This window comes from Chelonoidis abingdonii, chromosome 6 (genome assembly GCF_003597395.2).
Source record: "Chelonoidis abingdonii isolate Lonesome George chromosome 6, CheloAbing_2.0, whole genome shotgun sequence".
In the NCBI taxonomy this organism is placed as follows: domain Eukaryota; kingdom Metazoa; phylum Chordata; order Testudines; family Testudinidae; genus Chelonoidis; species Chelonoidis abingdonii.
Window position 1 is genome coordinate 88,311,785 of NC_133774.1, and position 23,491 is coordinate 88,335,275.

The 23,491-nt window shown below is 40.4% G+C and overlaps 1 protein-coding gene and 1 non-coding gene across 2 annotated transcripts in view; both read left to right on the forward strand.

Annotated features, from left to right (window-relative positions):
• CNTNAP4 (contactin associated protein family member 4) overlaps positions 1–23,491 on the forward strand; it is a 291,312-nt gene that overhangs the window by 24,033 nt on the left and 243,788 nt on the right. The gene's annotated exons all lie outside the window — the stretch shown is intronic.
• TRNAM-CAU (transfer RNA methionine (anticodon CAU)) lies at positions 20,922–20,993 on the forward strand. Its single transcript has one exon. It is a non-coding gene; the product is annotated as a tRNA-Met (tRNA).

The window sequence follows — 23,491 nt, forward strand, 5'->3', positions numbered from 1 at the left end:
CTTCCAGGACTCAGAGAGAACAAAGCAAACCCCAAAACCCACAAACAAAGGCTTCCCTCCACTGCGATTTGAAAGTATCTTGTTTCCTGATTGGTCCTCTGGTCAGGTGTTGCAGGTCACTGTTTGTTAACCCTTTACAGGTGAAAGAGACATTAACCCTTAGCTATCTGTTTATGACAGAGAGGAATTATTTAAGCTTAGTACCAATGTGGACACAAGAACAAATGGATATAAACTGGATAAGGTTTCTAACCATTAGAGGAGTGAAGTTCCTGAACAGCCTTCCAAAGGGAGTAGTGGGGGCAAAAGACATATCTGGCATCAAGACTAAGCTTGATACGTTTATGGAGGGTATGGTATTATGAGATCAATTAATTGCCAAAGTTAAGCTATCTTTGATTATTATCAGATAAATATGCCCAATGGCCTGGGATGGGATGTTAGATGGGGTGGGATCTGAGTTTTTATGGAGAATTCTTTCCTGGGTGCTGGCTGGTGAGTCTTGCCCACATGCTCAGGGTTTAGCTGATAGCCATATTTGGGGTTGGGAAAGAATTTTCCTCCAGGGCAGATGGGCAGAGGCCCTGGGGAGTTTTCGCCTTACTTGGCAGCATGGGGCACAGGTCACTTGCTGGAGGATTCTGTGCACCTTGAGGTCTTTAAACCACAATTTGAGGACTTCAGTAACTCAGACATAGGTTAGGGGTCTGTTACAGGAGTGAGCGGGTGAGATTCTGTGGCCTGCGTTGTGCAGACTAGATGATCATAATGGTCCCTTCTGACCTTAACGTGTATGAGTCTATTTTAGAGATCTCTCTTTCTGCTACTCAGTAGTAATCCCTCTTTGCAACTTCTGTGTTTTTGAGCTTCTTTGGAATGTCTAAGTTGTGGGGATGGAATCTAGGTTAGTGCCCTCACCCTCCAATCATTGATCACATCTTCAGGGATTGCCATGCATAAATTAATGCTGATCCTCTCAGCATTATCTTATGCATTCTCCCTCTTTGCACACGTGTGTTGTCGGACTTGTGGGTTGAGGAATGTGGAGACTGATCACATGATGTCCCCCTTTTCCATACAAGTTGCAGGAGCTGAAGGATTTCTCATGGGTCTCTTGGGGCATCTGGAGGGTTGTAAGGCCACTCCTTCTCTCCATTTCACAAAAAGGACAAACCAGGACCCCAAAGCAATGATTCAGGAGAGAGCCTGATCAATCTTTACCTCCACCTAGGCACATCAAAATATGGAGTTGAGAAGGGTGAGCAGGGATTAGCTAGGAGGGAAATTGGGGACATCTGGTCTTTTCAACCTGTCTGCACCATATTCTTAGCCTGTATCTTGGCTCTGGTTCATCTCAGTTCAAAAAGAGGGCTTGATTTTCAGGAATATTAAGCCATAGATAATTTCAGTAGAGGTCAATGGGAGCTGTGGGTAAGCTCTGAAGTACATTGATGTTTGTTTAAAAGTATTGACCCACAGGTTGACTGTATTAATAGAAATCATGTACCTGGAAAACATGTTAAAGTGGAAGTGGCAGCAATTATACTAATTATGAAGGATTAAAACAAATCCTGTCCCTTTGTAGACACACATTGCTCCAGCTGTGTGTGCCAAATTAGACTGTGTATGTAAAACAATTTTAAAGTGACATACCTTAACTCACACATTATGCAGAACACGAACTGTATGAATACATGTGGAGTGGGAGGATCACTGGATGAAAGCATGAAATGAAAGGAAGATGACCCACTGAACAGATTTTTCAGCATCAATTAACTACATTCTTCGTGTTTCCTTCACATCATTCTCAGTGAAGCAAATGTGTGACAGATCATTAGAAACACTATTTTATTTGACAAGCACTTATTCCACCAAGGTTCTCCATCACCTCTTGGATTTTATTATTTGGAATATACTCGATGACTGAAACTTTATCTCAGAATTTCACCCATATTCAGCATGAAAAGGATTTGAAACAAAGGTTTGTCCACATATTATGTGAACAGAATTTTTTGTTGTTGTTAATAATGCAATTACCTCCATTTTAGAGTATATTGCTGTGGATTAAATTAATTGATAAATAAAGTAATTATTTTCAATTTATTTCAGACGCAAACTTGATAGCAGTTTACAGTAATTTTCCTCTTTCTATTACCATTCTTAGGCCAAATGAAAATGTGTTTTCTGGTTTTCAATATATTATTTGATTTTAATCTGATAGCATCATTATTTCCACTTTGGGTGGTTTCATGGAGAGGAACAAAGGATGAAACACTCTTTAGATGCTGCCTAAAATTACATCCTGTATAACCTCCTTGAAGTCATTAAACCTGGTTCTTGTTTACAATTGAGGCCCTTTTACACTTCTCTGGCACCATAAAGGGGCCTTGAAGTGGGAGTAAATCACATTTGCACCCACTTAAAGAATCTTTTACACAAAATGGTGTAAAGGGACCCTAGTATAAATGAGAATAGGACTCACAAGGTGTAAATCAGTGGAAAATGTGATCCTAAAAATGTGTAATAATACATAAAAAATGAAGCAGGATTTTTTTTCCTTTAGGAAGCCAGAAAAAAGATCTGTTCTAGATCAGCCTTTATAGTTCAGTCTTTATGGTTAGGGAGAATATTTAATGTTTAGATCTGGATACTGAGGAACAGGACTTCCTGGGTTCTGTTACTGACTCTGCCATGGATTTTTTTTGTGTGTGTGAATTTGGACAAATCACATCTTTTTATGCTTCAAGTTTCTCAGCTGTAAAATGTATACAATAAAATATACTGAACCTAAAAAGAGCAGCAAAGCTTAAATATGATTTGTAAATTGCAGGAAATCTTTAGATAAGGGTGCTAAACAGTGGCAAATTATTATGATTAACAAAACTTATCTCTTGATAAGGGAAATAATGGGGTCTTGGTGGAAATTGTCATGGAAATTAAATGGAGAATTTCATGGAGTAACTTGCTCCTATTCTACCACCTGAAAGCAAAAAGAGAGACACTACTTGTCATTGGCTATTTGACCCAACAGAACTAACTATTTGGCACTTTGGGCTTTACCACTCGGGTTATGCATCCATCCCAAACCTTTTTATAGGGATGAGAGAGATATGTGCGTATTTAAAAAAGAATGATTTGTCCTTTTCTCATTTCCATTTTATTTCTTTCTCTTGTGTTTCCTCCAGCATCATGCACTGATTTGATTATTTTATTGGGAGAGGACTATAATTTGTAGAAAAAAAGATAGGTCTTGCCTTTTATCCTGAGGAAGAGAGTTTCCCTATATTAAATCAGTAGTTCTGAGAATAACAGCCGAACTCCTAGTCAAACAACATCTACTCGCAAGATCCCTATTTTTAGAATTTCCCCCACATAGTAGTACTTGTTCCAAACACACATAAGTGAGTCTTTAGCAGACCTCTGTACTCTCTGTTGTCATCTTGGTTTCCTTGAGGAATTCAGACTGCATCCAGTGGTTAGGAGTAAATAATGGATATTGTAACTATATCTATTATTGCTTTGTTGTCTACTAAGTATTTTATAATAATTACTTTGCAGATTTATTGTACAATGTTTTACAGCAACTTACGTCATGGTAAATTGCATCATGCATAAATCATAAGCAATTGCTGTATGTCCAATATTGATTTAAACATATTATGATGCACCAAGCTTTCCTTTCAGTTCTAAACAACTCTAATTATTTAGAGAAATGATGTTTCCACCCTGAAAAGGATTTTTATTAGCCATAATGTTGGGAAATCTAAATAAAAGTGCTCATAAATATTGGTGGTACAGTATTGGATCATATGATGTTTTTAAAGTGATATCCTGAGGAAGAAGAACGACTGCAGCCAATCAAATCAAGGCTGTTGGTTGCTAATGCCTCCAACACCTTTTGAAACTCAGTCCTGCTTAGATGATATAAATTTTATTTGACTAGATGCTTTTTCTAGTGAGAAGGAAACATTTTGATGGTGCAGTTCTTTAGCCAATCTTGTATGTTATAATTATCCATGACTAATCCTTATTATTATGAAACATTTCAAACATTAATCTTAATTTCCCCTAACATGTTTTTTAAAAAGTGAGGAAACTGAAAGGTGCTTCATATGGTGCTTTGTTTCATTTATGACAATTGAGCTGTAGATTATGGTTTAGTGGAATTACTGGAGCATATTCATAACAGAATACGAACCTTAGGAAATATTGGCTGTAACCTTACTGCCCTTAAGTAAAATTACTTTAGATATGAAACTGTTGATTGAAACACTCTTTAGAAATGTAACTACAGCAGACTAAAATACCCGTTAATGTGGAAACTAAAAACATGATTCTTCTCACAGTGGTTTTAGCCAGTGTAACTCCATTGATTTAGCTGCAGTTTTTCCTCTGAGATTAAAAACAGACCTTAAATATCTATGTGTGTACTTTCACAATACTATGGGCCAGACCCTGGTGATAATGTAGCCATGAAGCCAATGGATCTGGCCTCCTGAAGATTCTTCTCCCCTACAGAATTTTTATTTGCTGTTGAGCAGCCATAGTTGGTCCTGCATCTCATCTGTTCTCAGCCCTCAGCAGAGAGGCCATGTTTGGAGCATATGAGATGAGGCCAGGGCATAACTGCATCCTGGTAATCTTCAATTGCCATCAGAATTGCTATCAGTGAAGTTTATAGAGAGTGAATTTCAAAGTCAGTCACATGAATATTGATACCAAAAGTTCTTCACTCAAAGAACTCTTCCACTCAATGAATAGAAACAATGCCAGGTGATGACTTCTCAAATTTACCAACACAGATCTAATACCAAAACTCAAATACATATAGATAATTATTTCTGATCAGTTCATAGATCTAATTTGTTTAATTGCCAAATGCCTCATAAAAATACTTTCTCATAAATTTCAATCTGCCAGTATTATTCTGTGAGAGGAAAAGCCTGAATTCCATGGACAAATTAGCTGAATTGTTGCTGAAATGTAGGCTGCCAGAATAATAGGGTGAGATTACAATCTAATTTACAGAGTTACAGATCCACACGAATTTAGTTGCCTTCAGTGAAGTGGCTTTGAATTCACAGTATTGTGAGATCAGAATTTGAACCATAGATCTTCAGTATATTTCGAATCCTATATTCACCTCTTCTTGATGCATACCATTTTACATACCTAGGATGCCTTATCTTTACATTACCACAATAAGGCAACCATATAGAGGCATGAATATATTATTTTCAAAACAAAATCCTGAAATTGTATTCCATTCACCGTGACACATCCCTCCTATCTGTACATTGTATTGCTTCACAGCATACGTGAAAGGGAAAAAAATGATTTGCTTTTCACATTACAAAATTGTCCTTTCAAAGAAAACCTTCTATCAGTTAAAAGAATTGTACCTACTTTAACATATCATGTTGGAAATAAGCTTTTAAAAAGGCTTTGTCTGTGATTCAGTATACAAAAATATCTTTTTCCTTAAAGTCTGTTCTTTACTGGGTACAAGTACATTAGAGAAATGCAGGAACAGCTGTATAATGATACTTTTCCCCCCCTTATTTCTAACTCAGGGCCAGATTTGGAAACATTTTGGAATATGTATTTATTGCAATAAAGATAATTCCTCCTCAGCACAGGTAATATTTGTAGAAAAATGTTCTGAGCTGACTCATTATAGAACCTGTTTGCACTGTTGTTAGAAATAATGAGCTATATACTTCACTGCAGCCAGATTTCACTTGGTGTAGGGGAGTGGTTGTCAAAGATTTGGTTACAGCTCCCTGATTCTGCTTCACCTGGCCCTGTGCCTGTGAGAGCAGCCTAAGTGCTGCTTTAACTAATGCCCTTGGTTTAAGGTCCTCGAGGGTCTATACTGCAGTAGAGGATTGGTGTGGTATAGCTTAGCTCCACCATGCCTCTTACGGTATGTCTACACTGCAATCAAACAAATGTGTCAGTTGACTTCATCTTTGGGTAGTGGGGCATTGTAGATGTTCAGGCTCAGTCAGGAGTCCAGGCTCCAGAACACTCCATCCCGAGCGTCTACACTGCAATTGTATAGCCTCAGAGCCCGAGCCCTGCAAGCCAGAGTCTGCCGATACGAGCCAGCTGTGGGTGTTTTATTACAGTGCAGACAGGCTTACACTGGGGTTTGGGTTGGGTGGCTGTTGCAAGAGCCGCATCATCTCAGTTTATGCCAGCAGAGAGGGTCCTCACTGCAAGGGAAATTTTCAGCTAGCTGTTACCACACTGAATCGCTGTTTAGGTGATGCAAAGGAGACACAGCACAAACTAGACTGTAATATTTTTCTTGTCCTTTATTAACACAGTTTCCTGTGTTGCACTATATTTTGCTTTGTGACTGATATAGAAGTAAACTACCTGTTAGGATAACATAAGAGACTTTGGAGCTGTGATAATTATGAAAAGACTTATATAAAGGCCTGACCAGTCTTTTCTTTTCCATATTAGCATGCTTTCTTCTTCTTTTTTTTTCTTTTGTGGATATTAAAGTAGAACCATGCCAAAATGCTGTTTGATACAGGAAAAAGCCTGCATTGAAAATAGGGTTTCAGTTACTGAAGAACAGGGTAATGTGATTCTGTGACTGTCTGAAGCAGGGTCAGTATGAGTGATGCTATGCTCCATGTGGGTCAAGTGAAAGCACCATGCTTTCTTTTGGCCTCTTTCCTGGGATTCAATAATCCCTGAAAAAGGGGTAAGGATTTGGCAGGTGGTAATCCTCTTCCTCTGTTGTACATACTACATCCATAGATTGTATCAAGGCAGATCATGCCTACTATCAATTAGTGATTTGTTTTGTCCTAGAATGAAAATCATTGTATAACGTTTTTGTGTGTAAGATGCATTTTATTTTAAAAAGTGCTTTCTCTCATGGGGAAATTCACTGTGTGCAGAGCCAGAATGATACCTACACAACATTTATTGTGACAACTTAAAACTTAAGTGGTACATGAATAAGCCTTCTGCTGCTGCTCTGCGCAGGACTGAAATTCACCCTCACAACCTTTCCTTCCATGTAGCACTGCACTGCAAAGTTTTTCTCAAAATCACTTCAATGTAATCAAATGGTGACACCATAAACACAAGATAATGAGTCAAATTCTCTGCTGGTGTAAATGGTCAAAACTCCATTGGGATCTTTGAAGCTCCATGTATCTAAAACTGCAGAGAATTTGACCCTATGACTGATGGTGAAAGAGAAGTTCTTATTGATAAAATGGGTGTTTTGTAATTGGCCATTATTTATATATTTTGACTTATTTTTCCAGTTGTGTCTCTCCGGAGCTCATTATAGCACAAATAATGCCAGGAGATATTGGCAAATATTGTCTTTGTTTTTAAGTTTTCCACACTCTGAACACTTCTCTTTCAGAACTCAGCAAGCCCATACCAACATCCTCCTGAAGTATGAAAAAGTTTGCATTTCTAAAAATGCCATTATCTCCTACTTGGTCCTATCAAATATTCTGTGTGGGTTTTTACTGCAGCTCCTGAGTGAAGTCTGATTTTTATCAGTCATGCTAGAAGATGAATCTAAAGATTATCAGGCTTTCATAGTACCAGAAGGAAAATATCTACTGATCATTTTTTTTAATTTGTGGCCAAGTCCCTGATGCTTTACAAAGTGCTTTTCTCTATGTACATAAATAGAAGTACTCACATGCATAAAGTTAAGCACATGCATAACTCTTTGCTGGATCATGGCCTAAGTTGTTATATAGCTTTATCTCTCAAAACATACCTAAAAAGAGGATATTTAAGAAATGTAGTAAAAATATCACATTCCTAGTTATAGGCAGTGATGACTGACCTTCTGTTCTGTATGAATACAAGGTTCCTTATCAAAAATATGAATCTGCTATATTTATAGATTTTGCCATACAACTGATGGATAGGGATTAAAAAGAGAGAGAGAGAAAATTAAAATACCTCTCCATGTCCCTTTTTATTTTCTCCAGTGTTCTTTTATTGCAAGTAATTTAGTTTTAGTTCTCTCAGCTCCTTACAACTCCACATCAATCTACACCTTTTCCAGTATTTCTCAGGGCATCTGCTGAGTCCTGTAGGTTTAGGAAAAACCTCTTAGTTTATTGCTTATATATATATATTTTTAGCACAATACATATTTGATAATGAACCGCATATGCGGTTCTTATCTAATTTACAATGGTGTAAGACTGGACTCTGGATATGGATCAGCAATTGAGATATTTTAAAGTGAAGCATGCGCCACACACAGAATCTTCAGTCCACAAGATAAGGTAGCTTTTTCCCTTTATTTGCATTCTCAAATTACAAATTGATGTATTAGAGTATGAATGGAACACTGGAGTATTTGGATTGTAGTAAAGTATTTGATGGTGTTTCCGGCAAAAATATACCTTCAAAAATTAATTGAAATTGTTTTGGTTAAGATATGGAATGGAAAAGATGGAATAATAATAAATGGTGATATGTCATGTTTTAGGGATGAGTCTAGCATGGAATCTTATGGACAGGTAATAGTTCTGGTCATATTTAAAATCTTAACAATTCTGAAGGAGAAAACAACATTATTAATTTAATTGGTAAATAATATTAAACTGGGAAGATTTTAGAATACTAATAAAAGCAGTAAAATCTCACATCCATAGGCATTCTCTGCTCCTCACCTCCTTTTTCATCTAGAGGTTATTTTTTTCTCATTTAACGGTACTTCATGCATTCAGCCTGCACAAACCATATGTGAAATTCATTTTAGTGGCTTGGAGGTTTTCAGAATAAAGCAAATTAGGTTTAGTATAGATTATATTTAAATATACACCTCATATACAAGCGATAACTAGGAGCTGCTACATGTAAATCAATAGAGTTACAACACGAGAGAACTGGAATATGTGAAAGGAGAATAAAGGTCATTCTCCTTTTGGTTTGACTGAAGTATGATAACTAGGGCCAAAATCCTGCAAGGGATTCATCATTGTGGAAACTTAAATTGTCATGGAATCCCACTGACTTCAGAGGAACTCCGAAAGTTTGTAAGGATTTGTGCTGGCAGATTTCATTACTGGATCAGAGGCTAGCTGAGGTGATTAACTTTCACAGAAAATATGGTTGCTTTATTACTAGATCCCAAGATGTGTTGCATGTGTATAATCCCCATTGAATTCAATGAGTGTTAGTGACTGCACTTTAAAAGTTTTGTTTGTTTTGAAATATTCTATTGGTTTGAGAGTTATTCCATATGTTTAAAATGGGGAATATAGCTGGAACACGTAATCTCTTCCAAAATGCAAAACACTCTTTAAATATGATCATTGTAAGTATGTTGAGTACATCTTAGGATCAGGTCCTAAATTTTCATATACAAACATAGGTCCAAATTCTGATTACACTGATGTAAATCTGGTTTCAATCAATTGGCTTCAGTAGGGTCACTCTGGGTTTATTTTATTTAAACGAGCAGAATTAGGCCAATTCTTTCCATTTAGGCATCTATCCTGCAGTTAATAACACATGGCCTGACTGATGGGGTTCTGAACAGATGCAGCAGTTTACCAACTGTCTCAACTTCATAATCAGAGTCCTAGATTGTAAATTTTTGAGGCAGGAAACTTTAATTCTTGTCTCTAAAACCTCAGAAAATTTTTATTTAGTACAAAAAAAAAGATGTTGTTTTTGGATAATTTTCCACACAAACTGACAAATTTGCTTTCACAGTCAAATATCCCAATGAAAAAGTTGTTTTAAACAAAGTTCAATTTAATAAGGGCAAAAAAAATAAAATAAAGTACTTTGAATGGAAACTGTTAAAAAAACTTCTATAATTATCTGGAAGCTTTTGTGGGAGAGAGAAAGAGGACATCTACAACATCATTGATTATGCATTACAAAATAATTTGACTTTTTACAGAGAAATACTTATATTAATGCTAACAAAATTTGCACCAACATCCCTGTTTATATTTCAGCTGAAAAATAAATGAAAAACATAATGAAAATAATATTGAATTTCAAAACATAATGGGATAGTGTAAGAAGAGTGACAATTTAATAATCCAGTGAGAAGTTATAAGGCAGTCTTATTTAATAGGAAATGACATTCCAAGCAGTTACAAAATTAGTCTACCTACATGATGGAGGGAACCTTTTAATATTGACTTAAAAATATATCTCTTCAATATCAGGGAATTAAAATATCATTTTACTTTTAAATCACATTCATTTTTAGTCCACTTCATGTGGTCATAAACTTACTGTGCTCTCTTTCAAGGTCTCGCCGTTTTACTATCCTACCACTTATTACCATTTTTAATGCTTCCAGTCTGCATTACAGGGATTTATATATTGTATTAAACTTTCATGCTGCCGCACAAAATGAACACAGTATACATTTGTCTTTAAATGCTGGTGACGTTTTTCATGGCAATAAACTCATTCTTCATAACACTGTAACTGTACTCTGATAAATAGCTAAGGTAAATAATGGTATCCCTGATTCATATTAAAAGTGTCACCAATCTGCATGTTAACTTACAGAAGATACGTTTAAAAAGAGATGTGTAAACTAAGTTACCAAGCAGGTACTACAGCAAACCAAGCAGGTACTACTGAACAACAAGATCCACAGGTTTCAGATTCTATTGATACTTTATTATTCATTCTACATGTTCCTGCTAGGTATGATTTGGATTTGATATAGACTAGTGGTTGCCTTTTAAGTTTTCCCAAAGACAAACAGATAACTTTATCTCATACCTATAGTATGTCCTTCTACTGTCCTATATTTACCATAGAAAATACTTTGAATACTTCAGATACAGTGGTTATCTACGTGCAAAATACTTGTTTATGTAAGATAGCAAGTTTAAGAGCTACCACTGTGTACCTTTAAAGTGAATAACTAGTATTTGATTGGAAATGTGTGCATTTTCCCATCAAATTACAATTATATTCTGTTCTACTGGTGATTGATTGATATTCCATCTTTCACCACTGAGATCAGACACCAAGTAACCTACCATAAGGTCACAATTTGAAAACTACAAAAATATGGGCTTGACCCAACAACCATTGAGCTCAATGGAAGGACTCTTATTGCTTTCAAAGGGCATTGATCTGTTCCTATTTCAGTTAAAAATTTAGGAGTCAGATTCAATACTAAGCCTCCTCTCTCACTGTACTGTGGCCGTCAGGCAGGCAACATAACCCAAAAGTGGATGGCACTAGCTGAAAAGGAGGCATAGACAGGACAGCAGGGAAAGGACTGATTCAGATGGTCTCCTATGGAAGCAACAAAGGAGCTAGGTGTTGGCCCTTGGTCCCCCCTACTATCCCCCAGGCCAATTCCAAAGACCAGACAGTTCCTTCATTTCACTACGTTACAGGCTAATAAAACAACTGGTGGTTGTTTTTCACACATTTTCCTACACCTGTCAGCATGGTTCAAAATTAAGTTGATCACCTAGTAAGCGAAGGAAAAAAAAATTTAAAATGGAAAATACTTTTTTAAAGATACCTCACAATATTACTAACCATACAAAATGATGCATTTATAATGTAATGTGTGATCATTCGTATGATTATTTTTGCAGAGATGAATTTATATCTTATTGAATGCTTCACCATAATACTTTACTGCATAAGAGTTGCAGGGCAACAGATACCAAATGAGGCATGACCCTTAAACTACAGAATGGGTGGCCATGGTAAATTAAACTCAGTCTCAATCTCAGACCTAATGAAAGTGGGGAAAGAGAGAAGGAGAGAGAAATAATGGGCCAGATTTTGAGCCCTTTCCACATATTCCACCTACTTATGATTTAGATTGATATTGATGGTGGCCTTTAAGTTTTCCTAAAAACAGATAACTTTTTCTCCCAACTATATTATGCCTTCCCCCTTGTATTTAACTATAGGAAACAGTTTTGGATATTCTTTTTGGCCTCTTTGTCAGTATGCATTATGATACAGTCTTTAGTTACATGATTGCATGTCTTTTATAACAGTTTTTTTGTGTATAATTTCAGAGAGTTTTAATAATGTAAACTAAAAAACCAGAAATTCCACCATGCAACTTTGTATTAACATCCACATTGATTTTCAGGAGGGTTGGAACCTTTAGATCCACTATACAGACCTCTGCTACTTGAGCAAATGGAGTCAGAGACAGCAGTAATATGTTCTCATCATCCTGCATGTGGACAAGCACTAGAGAGGGATGGGACACACACTTGGCCGATGGGTGTTTTAGATATTTGCTGACAGCAGATGAATTGTGATACTCAGAAATCTTGGTTTCCATTCTAGGTTCTGGGAGGGAGTATATTCTAGTGGACACAGCCCTTTCTGCCCCATCTAAGTCCTGTCTCTTCCTCACTCCTGGCTCCTTATCCCAGTTCCGTTCTCCTTGCCAACTTTGTCCCAATCCCCTCTTTCCAATTTTCTCATCCCAGTCCCAGTCTCCTTTCCCAGCCAGGTCCGGTCCTACCTCTGCCACCTCATCCAATCTCAATCTCTCTCTCACATCCTCACCACAGTCCCTGCAATCCCTGGCTCCTAGGCCTAGCCTCTTTACCCAGCCAATCCTAGTTCCCCTCCACTTCTCCACACACCTTCTTGTCAGCTCTGTCTCACCTCACTGTCACCTCCATTCTCCCCAACACTGGTAATTAGTCCCAGTCCTCCTTTTCCAGCCAGTTCCAGTCTCCCCTGTACTCTCCAGCCTCTCATCAGACCTGTATTCCCCCACAGCCAACTTGCTCCCAGTCCCCACCCCTGTTTCTGACATTGGCTCTTAATCTCCTTTCCCAGTGAGTCAGTGTCTCCTTGCACAGCCAGTCCTGGTTTCTCTCCCTAATCTAGTCCCAGTCTTACCAGATTCCTTGTCCAATCTACTCCTTTCTCTTTCCCTTGTCTGGCTTTTGTGCCCTCTGCATTTGAATTAAGCAGCTTCCTCTTCCATGCTGCCTGGGTGCCAGCAGAGGTATCATTAAGAGCAGAGGAGACAGAGAGGCTCTTTACTCTCAGTTCCAGTATCTGGTGCAGAACAGCCATTACAGGAAAAGTCCATGTTTGTCCCTGTACCCCTGGGCTGTGAGGGGATGGAATATGCTCAACCATTCTGTGGGCATGGCACATGCACAGTCTGCTCACAAGTAGGAGCTGAGATGCTGGAGCATGCCCAGCACAGAGAGAATATTTAGGGTATTAAGTTGCTACAAAAGAATAAGCCCCTATTCAGCATGTGCTAATAGCAATTTTTCAAAAGCTTTCAATTTGGCCAAATTATTCGTATTTCCTCAGAGTTGGCAAAAGGCATCTTCCTGACAAAAAAAAGCTACCTCCTGCCAATGTTAAGTCTAGGGGCACTAGAGCAGTTCAAAGAAAAGTCACTAGAATTTTTTAACATTGGCCAAAAAAAAAGTATGTTTTCCTTGGTTCTTGGAAATGGCTGTACCATTTTGGCTGAAATTATTTTAAAAAAAAAAAGAAAAGAAAAGAAATCAGCCTTAGGCAGATATCTGCATGGAAAATTTCAGCCTGAATGTTTAACATTTGAAAAGTTATAAGCAACTAAAACAAGGTTTTATAATAGGAAGTATATTGCAACCTGAATACCTAATCATGATCCAGAATGTTTGTTTTACAAAGCAGCTTTAAGTAGTAGTATCTGCATTTTCCAACCCTGCCTATACTTGCCAGCAAAAAGTACAGGGTGGTGGGGGAACAAATAGGTTGCTGTGAATTAATGTGGATGTCTCATGATTCCCATTCATTTCAGAGCACCTTCCAAATGTCATTTGAAGGCAGCATATTGACCTAAGATAGAATGACCACCATTAAAATATGTATGAGTTTTACTAAGTGAAATGGTACTTATGTTTAATTCCAGGGAGGCCTAGGTATCACTGGGATGCAGAAAATGACAGAGATTCCAAAAGTTAATGAAGCTTAAGAGTAATAGGGTGATGAATGATTTAAAAGCCACATGGCTCAATAATGGTTTAAATCCATAGCCCATGGTAGAGGGAAAGTGTAAACAGGAGTGCAGCTATTGTGCTAGGGTACCGCTGCACTGCTCCTCTGTACAGCATCTGCTACTCAGCCCTTTATGAATGGAAGATGGATCAATGACTTTAACTTCATCTTTCCTGCCTCTTCTCCTCTACTTTGGGAGGGCTCATTACAGCATCAGAACTATCCTGTGGACTGCTATTGCACCCAAACCTCTGCACACATGCACAAATAAATAGGTTCCCAAGCAAAATCTGTTAACCCAATATTGAAGGCTAGGCTGAGGATGGCTGAAAACTTTGACCTGAGTTTTTAACAGTGGCACACAGGAGTCTAGTTGATGATTCCCACTGAAATCAGTGAGATTAATGCCCCATATATATTCTTGATGATACAGGGGAAAGAATATATTGGGGAAAGAGCTCAATATAAATGCATAGAGGTTGAAATGGGCACTAACAATATCCTGAAGCAGCTGTCACAGTCTTTAACTTGTTTTTGTTTGAATACTGTCTCCTTCAAGCACCCCTTAGCCAGCATTTGGGGTCAAAGATGTGATCCAAATATATAAAACATAATGTTATAAACAAGGCTACAATAGTTGTTTTACAATGTGACATGCTAGTCATGTTTAACTGATCCATATAAAGCATGAGAAACTTCCTAACTGTAAGTACAGTAGGACAACAGAACGAACTGCCTAGGGAAGTTGTGGAAGTTCCTTCACTGGAGGTTTTCAAAAGGAGGCTGGATAGCCATCGATCTTGGATGGTTTAGAGACAACAAATCCTGTATCTCAGCAGGAGGCTAGACTAGATGACTCTTGTGGTCCCTTCTAACCCAGTGGTTCTATGATTCTATGACATGGCAATACAAATGCTGTCTGTGAGTTGATATTAGTTTAGTTGGAAGGTGCATGTTGAAATTCTCAAAGGTAGCATACTGTCAGTATTTAAAGTTGGGGGGAGGGGAATAAACCAGACTATTTTGCATATGCAGAACTCAGCTGTGCTTCTATAAGAAAGCTCTGCTGCTTATTTGATTGTACTAAATCTGCACTGACTTTATTGTATACTGAAGGACAAGGCTTTAGATAACTGGAATGAACTATGCAATGTGACTGACAGAGCAAATATTGTTTTTCTGCTAATAGATACACTCTCCTCTGTTTACGTCTTGTAGCTTCAGGGTTTTATTTTTAATTGTATTTCAACTTTCCCCCACAACATGCACTGTTCTCTCTTGTCTCTCTTTGATCTTCTCATTTTCAGACATCTGGTTTTTAAATAGCTGCTATTATGACTAAAGTCAGCATATTGCTCCATCAGCCCCTGGCAGTACTGGTACCACAACCAACTGCATATCTTCTTCTACTACCTCTCTGGAGACTGATTTGCTAGGTCTGCAACCTGTTCATACTATAGGCCTGAAATCTGAAAGTCTGTGCATGTCTCCAGAACAAGGTTTAAACATTAACATCACAATATGCTAGTGTTTCATCAAACGCACATTCTTTCTTCATGTAGGCTTTATTCAATGCCAGATGTGTGTGAATAATAATGAATAATACAGAAACCATGGATATGCAGTTATGCATCTTGTATCGTTGAATTTTGTTTAACAAATTATACCATCTATCTCAAGAATTTAAGTAATGCAAAGATGATTTATATTATTAAATATGGTTTATTTTCCCTCTTATTTATAATTGATGTAAATACAGGCCTCTTGAAGATATACATCTATACATATTCAGTCTGGAGTATGTGAATGAAACTCCCATAGAAAGTTCTAGGCCAAATTCAACGGTAATATATATTCTATTATAATTTATAGGTCAGGGAAAAGTTGGTCAGAAAACAGATGTCCATGGGTATAATAGTGTAACTTTCACTTACTTGACTTTCAGATGTTGTACAAACTGTGTGTAACTCCAGTTCCAGGTGTTCAGTTACACTGTGAGCTCTCCTGGGCATGGACTGGCTGTTCATCTGTTTGAACAAAGCCCAACATGTGGAGCCCACTCTGATCCTAACTCAGAGATTCTGAATGCTACTGTAATATAAATGAATAGTGATAGGCATACTAAACAAGTCCCAATATGCCCCCATTAACTTATGAATCACCATCTCCAACACTCCCAGGGCCAAGTGAGTTTAAGCAAAGTGGGCATAGCTCCTGTTGGATCAGATTCCTCTCTCACATTACTGTGAATCAATAGTAATGTTATTGAAGTCAATAGAGATATACTAATGTGACAGCAATGTTTGGCCAGAATTAGGCCAAATGGGAGGAGTTATGCCTATTTCTACCAGAGGTAGAATACGGTCCCCAGTGAATACAAAATTGGTGTAATTTATCCTTGTTTTGGACATGTAATGAATATCATATCAATGAAATTTACACTATTTTGCCACTTAAAGTAATTTATTCATCATCTAATTATCATTTTAAGTCCAAATTAATTGTGGCTGCAGATGATTACGTACATAACATTGTAGGTGAAAAATTGGGGGCAGGTTTGAGGACTGTCTGAAAATTTGTGACTTGATTTTTCAGTGTGTGCACCTACTACTCTAATTAAGTCAATGATAGCTGCATATGCTTAGCACCTATGATAATCAGTCAGCTGGGGCCTTGAACTTTATGCTGATGACTGCTCTGACTCTTTTGGTTCTTCTCTGACTTCCTTGTTCACCTTAATTGCCCTGCATTAATACTCCTGTTCGCTACAATTGCAATTCCCTAAACCTCATTTTTCCCAACAAGAGGTATTCATAGATCAAAGCAGTCCCAGAATATTACTTGACTCTTTATTCTCTTTCCCCTTATTATCTGTGTTCTTGCAAGGTCTAAACTTAGGGTTTACATCACCTGTCATTTAGACTCCTGTATATCAAGCGTAGTGCCAGTAAAGTAAAGTAATATGGTTATAAAACCGATCAGTTTACAGCCTAGCTGAAAATATATTCCCTGGGTACATCATTCTTTATTAGTATCAATCTGGAAGTGGCTGGCTGGAAGGCCTAAACTTATATAGACTTCTGTTTCACCACAGAAGTAAGGGGAAAAAAGAGGCTGGTGCACTAGGCAATAGCCAATGTGGAGGAGTATTCTTGTCAGACATTACAAAGTAGTTTTTTCACCAGACCCTACAGAAGTAATAAATAGTAGCCATGGAAACTACATTGACACTAAACGAATTTTTCATGCATGTAAACAAATTTTTCATGCATGTAATATGTATTTCAGTTCTAAAGCTACCAAATGAAAATGATCTGTATGCAATATCTTTTATTAAATGCAATAATTAAATCAGTTCAGACCATCTGACCGTTATCAACCCTTGCAAGCTATGTTTTGGCTTTAGTTCAGGAGTTCTTACTAAATTTTAGGTTAAAATGAATAGCAACACCGGATCCTCAATATTTGCTAGGTTTGATAAGCTATAGAGGACAAGGCAGTGTCAGGTTTCTTTCCTAGAAAAATTCCCCACAACTGCTATACAATAAATGTATGATTACCCATAAATGTATTTACAGTAATTGGCTCGTTTCTCTTCAGTCAATGCATTGTATGAGACAAACCATTTTTGTCTTACAATATTGTATTTTTGAATAATAGCTTATGTATATTCAGCTATCTGTGTGTGTGTCTAATATATAGAGAGAGACAGACAGGATATAAATATAATACAATGCAGAATATATAGGTGTATATACTTAATGAGCATGGTTGGGAATGTCACACATAGAGCATTGTGCATGTAGCGCATTGTGCAGCTATCAAAGTAAAGCTCTTATTAGATATTCTAAATAGAATAAAATAGCATTGCTGAATATTCTCAGTGGTTTCTACAGATGAAGGGTACCTAATGGATAATGTAATCACCAGACACAGACATTTAAAAGGCAACTGATACACCTGTCCAAAGCCAATGTGAGTTTTTGTCCGCTAAAACAGTGGTCCCCAAACAGTAGAATGCACCCCTTAGGAGGATGCGGAGGAGCATCAAATGACACAGAGGGGCCTGAGTCCCACTCCTGGCTGGGGGTTGGGTGCAAACACATACCATTACAGGTAAGGGGGGAGTGAGAGGAAATGTTTGGGCACCACTGCACTAAAGGGATATGGTTTCTACAGAGCTGAGGACCAAGTTTCTGAGCCATATGGGGCTGAGTTTTCTGTAGAAGTAACATGCTGTGAGGAATCAGGGCCTGCATCAGAACAAGTCTCCAGGTAATCTAACTAGTGCAGTTTCTAAATATGCAGTAGAATTCTGACACTTAGTAATAGACAGCGAGTGGAACAAAGCCACCCAGCATTATCATTTCTGACTCCGCCTAAATGACAATAACTAGCATGGGTGGAATGCCAGTTCAGCCTGGATGCTTTAATTAACCTATGTATCAAGATTGACAACTACCAGACCAAAAGCTTCCATTAAAAAAATGGTTCTCCGAGCTCCTGCCCACTCTAAGTCTCCACATTATCAGTCCCTTCCTGTTACGTGCCTGAGTGCTCTGCGAGGACGAGACTCACACACACAGTGAGTTATTTGGCTTTAATGAAGGTAAAGTGACATATCTGCAACGGGGACCCTGGGCGTTGCTGTCACTTAGGCGGGGAACCCAGCACCGAAGCTCAGCTCGGCCTGGGTCGGAGTCCAAAGGCGGACCGGGAGCATACAGCTATATATACACAATACAAAAGCAACTCATACATATGCAAAAAGGGACTTCCCACAGGCTATGTCCGCCCTTTGGCCTAAGGCCATACAAACTGGTTTCAACCAGTTAAAAGCAAGTTATAACTGGCATGCTGTGTCCTACAATGACCGGCCACTTAGCAAGCAGGGGCTACAAGGCAGAGATGGGTGGCTACATTTGCTAGTCATAACTTTGCATTCAAGACCAATGAGTTGGTATATAGGGAATGTGATTTATCACGGCCATCAGTCCTTGGCTGGGGGAGGATGTAAGCAGGTGAGAATGAACTCTACCCTGACATCAGTTGGTGATCTGCTGTAAAGGCCTTTTGTTGCTGATGTGCATAGTTCCATCCACCCCGCATTGCATAATGGGGGTGCTTGTCCAAAGGGTCATTTCAGCAGCTGTGGGATCCCCAGTCTATTTCTATTAGGACAGGGTATAAAGTGCAGTTATTCCGGTGATATAAATCAAGGCAGTAGAACAGAACTTAGCAGTTCATGATTCCGGTACTCACAAAACCTAAATAAATCTCGTTAGGCAAGGGACATGGATTTCAAAGCATAATGAAACAAGAAGATTGAAAAGAATATTTGCTTTTAGCACTATGGATTTCTTAAAACCACTAAATGCACTTTTATGTCCTTTATATCCTCTAGTTAAGAAATAGAGTTATTATAATTCTAAACCATTTTTGGTTTAATGCTCCAAATAAAAAATGACTGCTGCTAAATGAAAGTTCTGTGGGAAGAACAGAAAGAGCACTGGGCTGCGTACAGCTTGCTACGCTTCTTTGGCCTCTTTTGCTGAAGAGTTAGCAGGGCCAGATTCTTAGTCACAGGTCAGCGGTGGGTTTATGCAAAGTCTGGACTCTGGGACCAGAGCTGGGGTGGGGGGAGGGGCACCACTTTTGGGGCACATGCACCACCTCTGCAACCAACCTTTGCTGCTTCACTCCATAACACCACACACACACACACACACACAGAGCAGTCTTTACCTCTCAGACCCAAAAACATACCCTGAAAGAGATCCAAGCATAAGCTGAAGGCAAACAACTGCAGCACTAACAACAACTCAAAGAGATTCAAAAAGGCCTCTATCTTTAGACACCAGGGACGGCAGGAAGGAAAACAGCAGCACCAGCCAGGCCACCAACAAACATCCATTCCTACTCCCACAAGCTTGGGGCCTTTGGAACCCAGAGCCTTAATGGTGAGTGCTTTTCAGGCCAGGGTGAAGCTCTCAGGACTCAAATGCCAGGTACAGTTACTCTCTCCTTGATCCAAAATGAACAGGAACAACACTGATTACTCCTGCCCCAATGACAAAGAGACTGGGGATCCCAGCAGCTGAAACCACCCTTTGGACAAGCACTCCCATCGTGCAATCCGGGGTGGGTGGAACCATGCAAATGACATCAGCTTCAAACGGCCTTTACAACAATCACCAAGAGATGGCAGGGAGAGTTCATAGCCACCTGCTTAAACTAGATTGTGGCAAAGATTCAAACAACACAACGTTCAAACTCACCAAACGCGGCTCAATGCATCCTCATCGTTCTATCCGCTCGTTATACTCCACACCTGAACGTAGCCCTCACGTGGACAACATACCCTCCTAACTCAGTGTCTGTACGTTAACCTTTTACCCCGCTCGGGCTGTTGCAGATTATGTATTCCTTAGGCCACCCGATCTTAACCGAACTTGCCCCCCCTGGTAATCTGGACATTGTTCCCTGATCACCAGAACCTTCTGCGCCTAAACGCTGTCCTGTATGCTTTTTTTTCTTTGAACGTCTTCTTAATAAAATGTTGACATTTGTTTGAGATCCCGGCTCTCTTCCTTCGCAAGGCGTGTGCGTTTGCTCGGGCTTTTAGTCTGCTAAGACAGCGAGGGGGGGCGATTGAGCAAGAGGCGCTTGCCTGCTGCAGACACGGATCCAGGCTGAACTCGTCCCCGCAAGCTGAAGGCTTAACTGAAAACAGTTTAGAAGCGCTCCCGTCTCTGGCACTCAGCTCCCAGCTCCCAGTGGGGTCCAAACCCAAATGAATCCCTTTTACCCTGGAGACGCTGTAAAATCCTGCGACCAGGGCAGCTGCCTAGCAGCCTGCGCATCTGCCTGCCCAGCGCGAGCTCGTAAGGCATAATCCGGATAGTGGCGGCTGGGTGGCAGGCTCCTGAAGAGCCAGCAGAGTGGCGCAGCGGAAGCGTGCTGGGCCCATAACCCAGAGGTCGATGGATCGAAACCATCCTCTGCTACCGTGTGCTCCTCTCTTTTCCCTCTGAGCCTTCCAGCGAGGCGGTGACCAGCAGAGCGGCAAGAGGTGGCTGAGGCGGCGGCCTGCCAGGGAGCTCCCTGCACCTCTGGCTGCCTGGCTGAAGGCAAGAGGGAGGTTTGGGCATGGCAGGGCCTCCTCCTGTCCCAGAATGAGGCTGCAGTGCTTCCTCTCCCCTTCCCACCCACCCCGGCGGGCGGCGGGAGAACACAGGGAAGTCTCGGGCCGCTAGGCAGCCTGTGTGGCTGTCAGCGGAAAGAGCCGAGGCTCCCGACTCACCTGCCATTGACTCGCGTGGCTCTGCGCGCCGTCAGCCGGGGCGGGCAGCTGCGCACCTGACTCAGGCTTGGGCAGCATGGCCTCTTTCTGACCAGGCATGAGGCAGGCCAAGGGCTTTGCACAGCCTACAGGGAAGTGGGAGGGAGGCCTCTCTGAGCCGGCGTGTCTCCTCCACTTCTCCCTTGCCGCTTGGCCGGAGGCGGGAAGGGAGCAAAACTTCCCGGCTGAAAGTTTTTGTGCTCGGCCTCCAGGATTAAGCCTGAGCCTCCGGCACGGCTACTGGGAGACGGCTTTCTGAATGGCATCCAGCACGCTCTTTGGGCCTCCAGCTGAAAGCACGGAGCCCAAGAGGCAGCAAAATGGGACTGCCAAGGCTCCCCGCAGGCCTCAGGGAAGTAGCATGAACTCATCGCCGTCCTGGGTGGGCTCGAACCACCATCCTTTCGTTAACAGTCTCTAGTCTGTATTTCTTAGTTTTTGTCTCAAAAGGTAGCATCCTCATAATCTCCCCCAAACACCCTGGGACTTCCTAAAATTATAAATATACCCCATTTCTCAGCAAGGCCACGACAGTGACCCACAGCTGGAATGTCTAGGGCAAGCTGTCCTGAAGAAGGCAACTCAAACATTTTCTCCCTGCTTCCCCTGGCAAGGTCTGATTGGAAAAAGAAAATTCCCCAAACTGAAAATTTTCTGCTTAAAAACCAATACTAGTCTGTTTGAGGACTTTGATTTGAATGTATTATTGTTATTCTCTTCTGATTTATCTCATTTCAGTTGTTAAGTGCCTGAGTGCTCTGCAAGGACGACGCCAACACACACAGTGAGTTATTTGGCTTTAATGAAGGTAAAGTGAGACATCCGCAACGGGGACCCTGGGCGTTGCTGTCACTTAGGCGGGGAACCCAGCACCGAAGCTCAGCTCGGCCTGGGTCGGAGTCCAAAGGCGGACCGGGAGCATACAGCTATATATACACAATACAAAAGCAACTCATACATATGCAAAAAGGGACTTCCCACAGGCTATGTCCGTCCTTTGGCCTAAGGCCATACAAACTGGTTTCAACCAGTTAAAAGCAAGTTATAACTGGCATGCTGTGTCCTACAATGACCGTCCACTTAGCAAGCAGGGGCTTTTCACAAGGCCGCCGAGAAAGCGGAGACACCCTAGCTAGGCCGTGACACAGTCTTCCATAGTCCCCTACATTTCCTCATTGCTTGAACCCATGCAAGTAGACCAAGTCTGTCTCCATTTCTCCAATATGAAGAAGAATCAATACAGGGCATCTTGCTGATGCCAATACTGCAGGGAACCAGGACACTTTGGCAGGCCATTTTGATGCAAAATCCAAGCTGCAACTGGGTCAGGAAACACCAATTCCCAGTCCTGATAGTAGGCTGAGTTGGCACACTTCCCCCTCCCACTCAGGCCACTCCAACACTTATCTACTAATATCCAGGTAATGGCAGATCAGCATCCAACACATCTCCAACTCCTTCTCTAGCTCTGGCCTTCTGTGATGCCCGACATGAGTATAGAGGCACTAGTGGACTTGAGTGCCTAAGGTATCTGGAGTTCATCCGAACACACAATACCCCCACCCAGCATAAGGACTCTCTTGAGTTACTGAAGTCCATAGATAGGTCACTCGGGACCAGTCACCCATCAGACAACCCTTCCAGGCCAGCAAGAAGTCCTTCAGCTTGTGCTAATTCATATACCGTATTCACAAGTTGTCCTTGGCTCACGCATCTGCTGGTAGTCAGGCACAGTATGCTTTGACTCCACATCTTGCTGACAATCCTGTTTCCAGAGAGCTGACCTGGAACCCACAATCCTTTGCAGTTTACTCGGTCCTCCAGAGAATTCAGAGATGTGAAGAGAGGATCCAAAGGCAGTGTGGCAACCCTCATGACCTCCTCAGTGGCTCCAGGAATTCCTGTTTAGATATCAACACTATGCTGATGTGTTTGCCAAAAAGCCAATATCCTATCACCTCATCACAGCTCTGACTGCCTCTTTCATCTTTAGCAGAGAGCAGAGGTTCGCTTCATCTACATTTTCTCCCTCTCCAAAATCCGAACAACAGGCACACTGGAGCTCCTCAAGGGAATTACCCTGCACACACATGCTATAATTTTTTTGGGGGGGGAAAAATCTTATTTTTTATTCAGCAAAAACTATTTGCTGAATTTGACCTG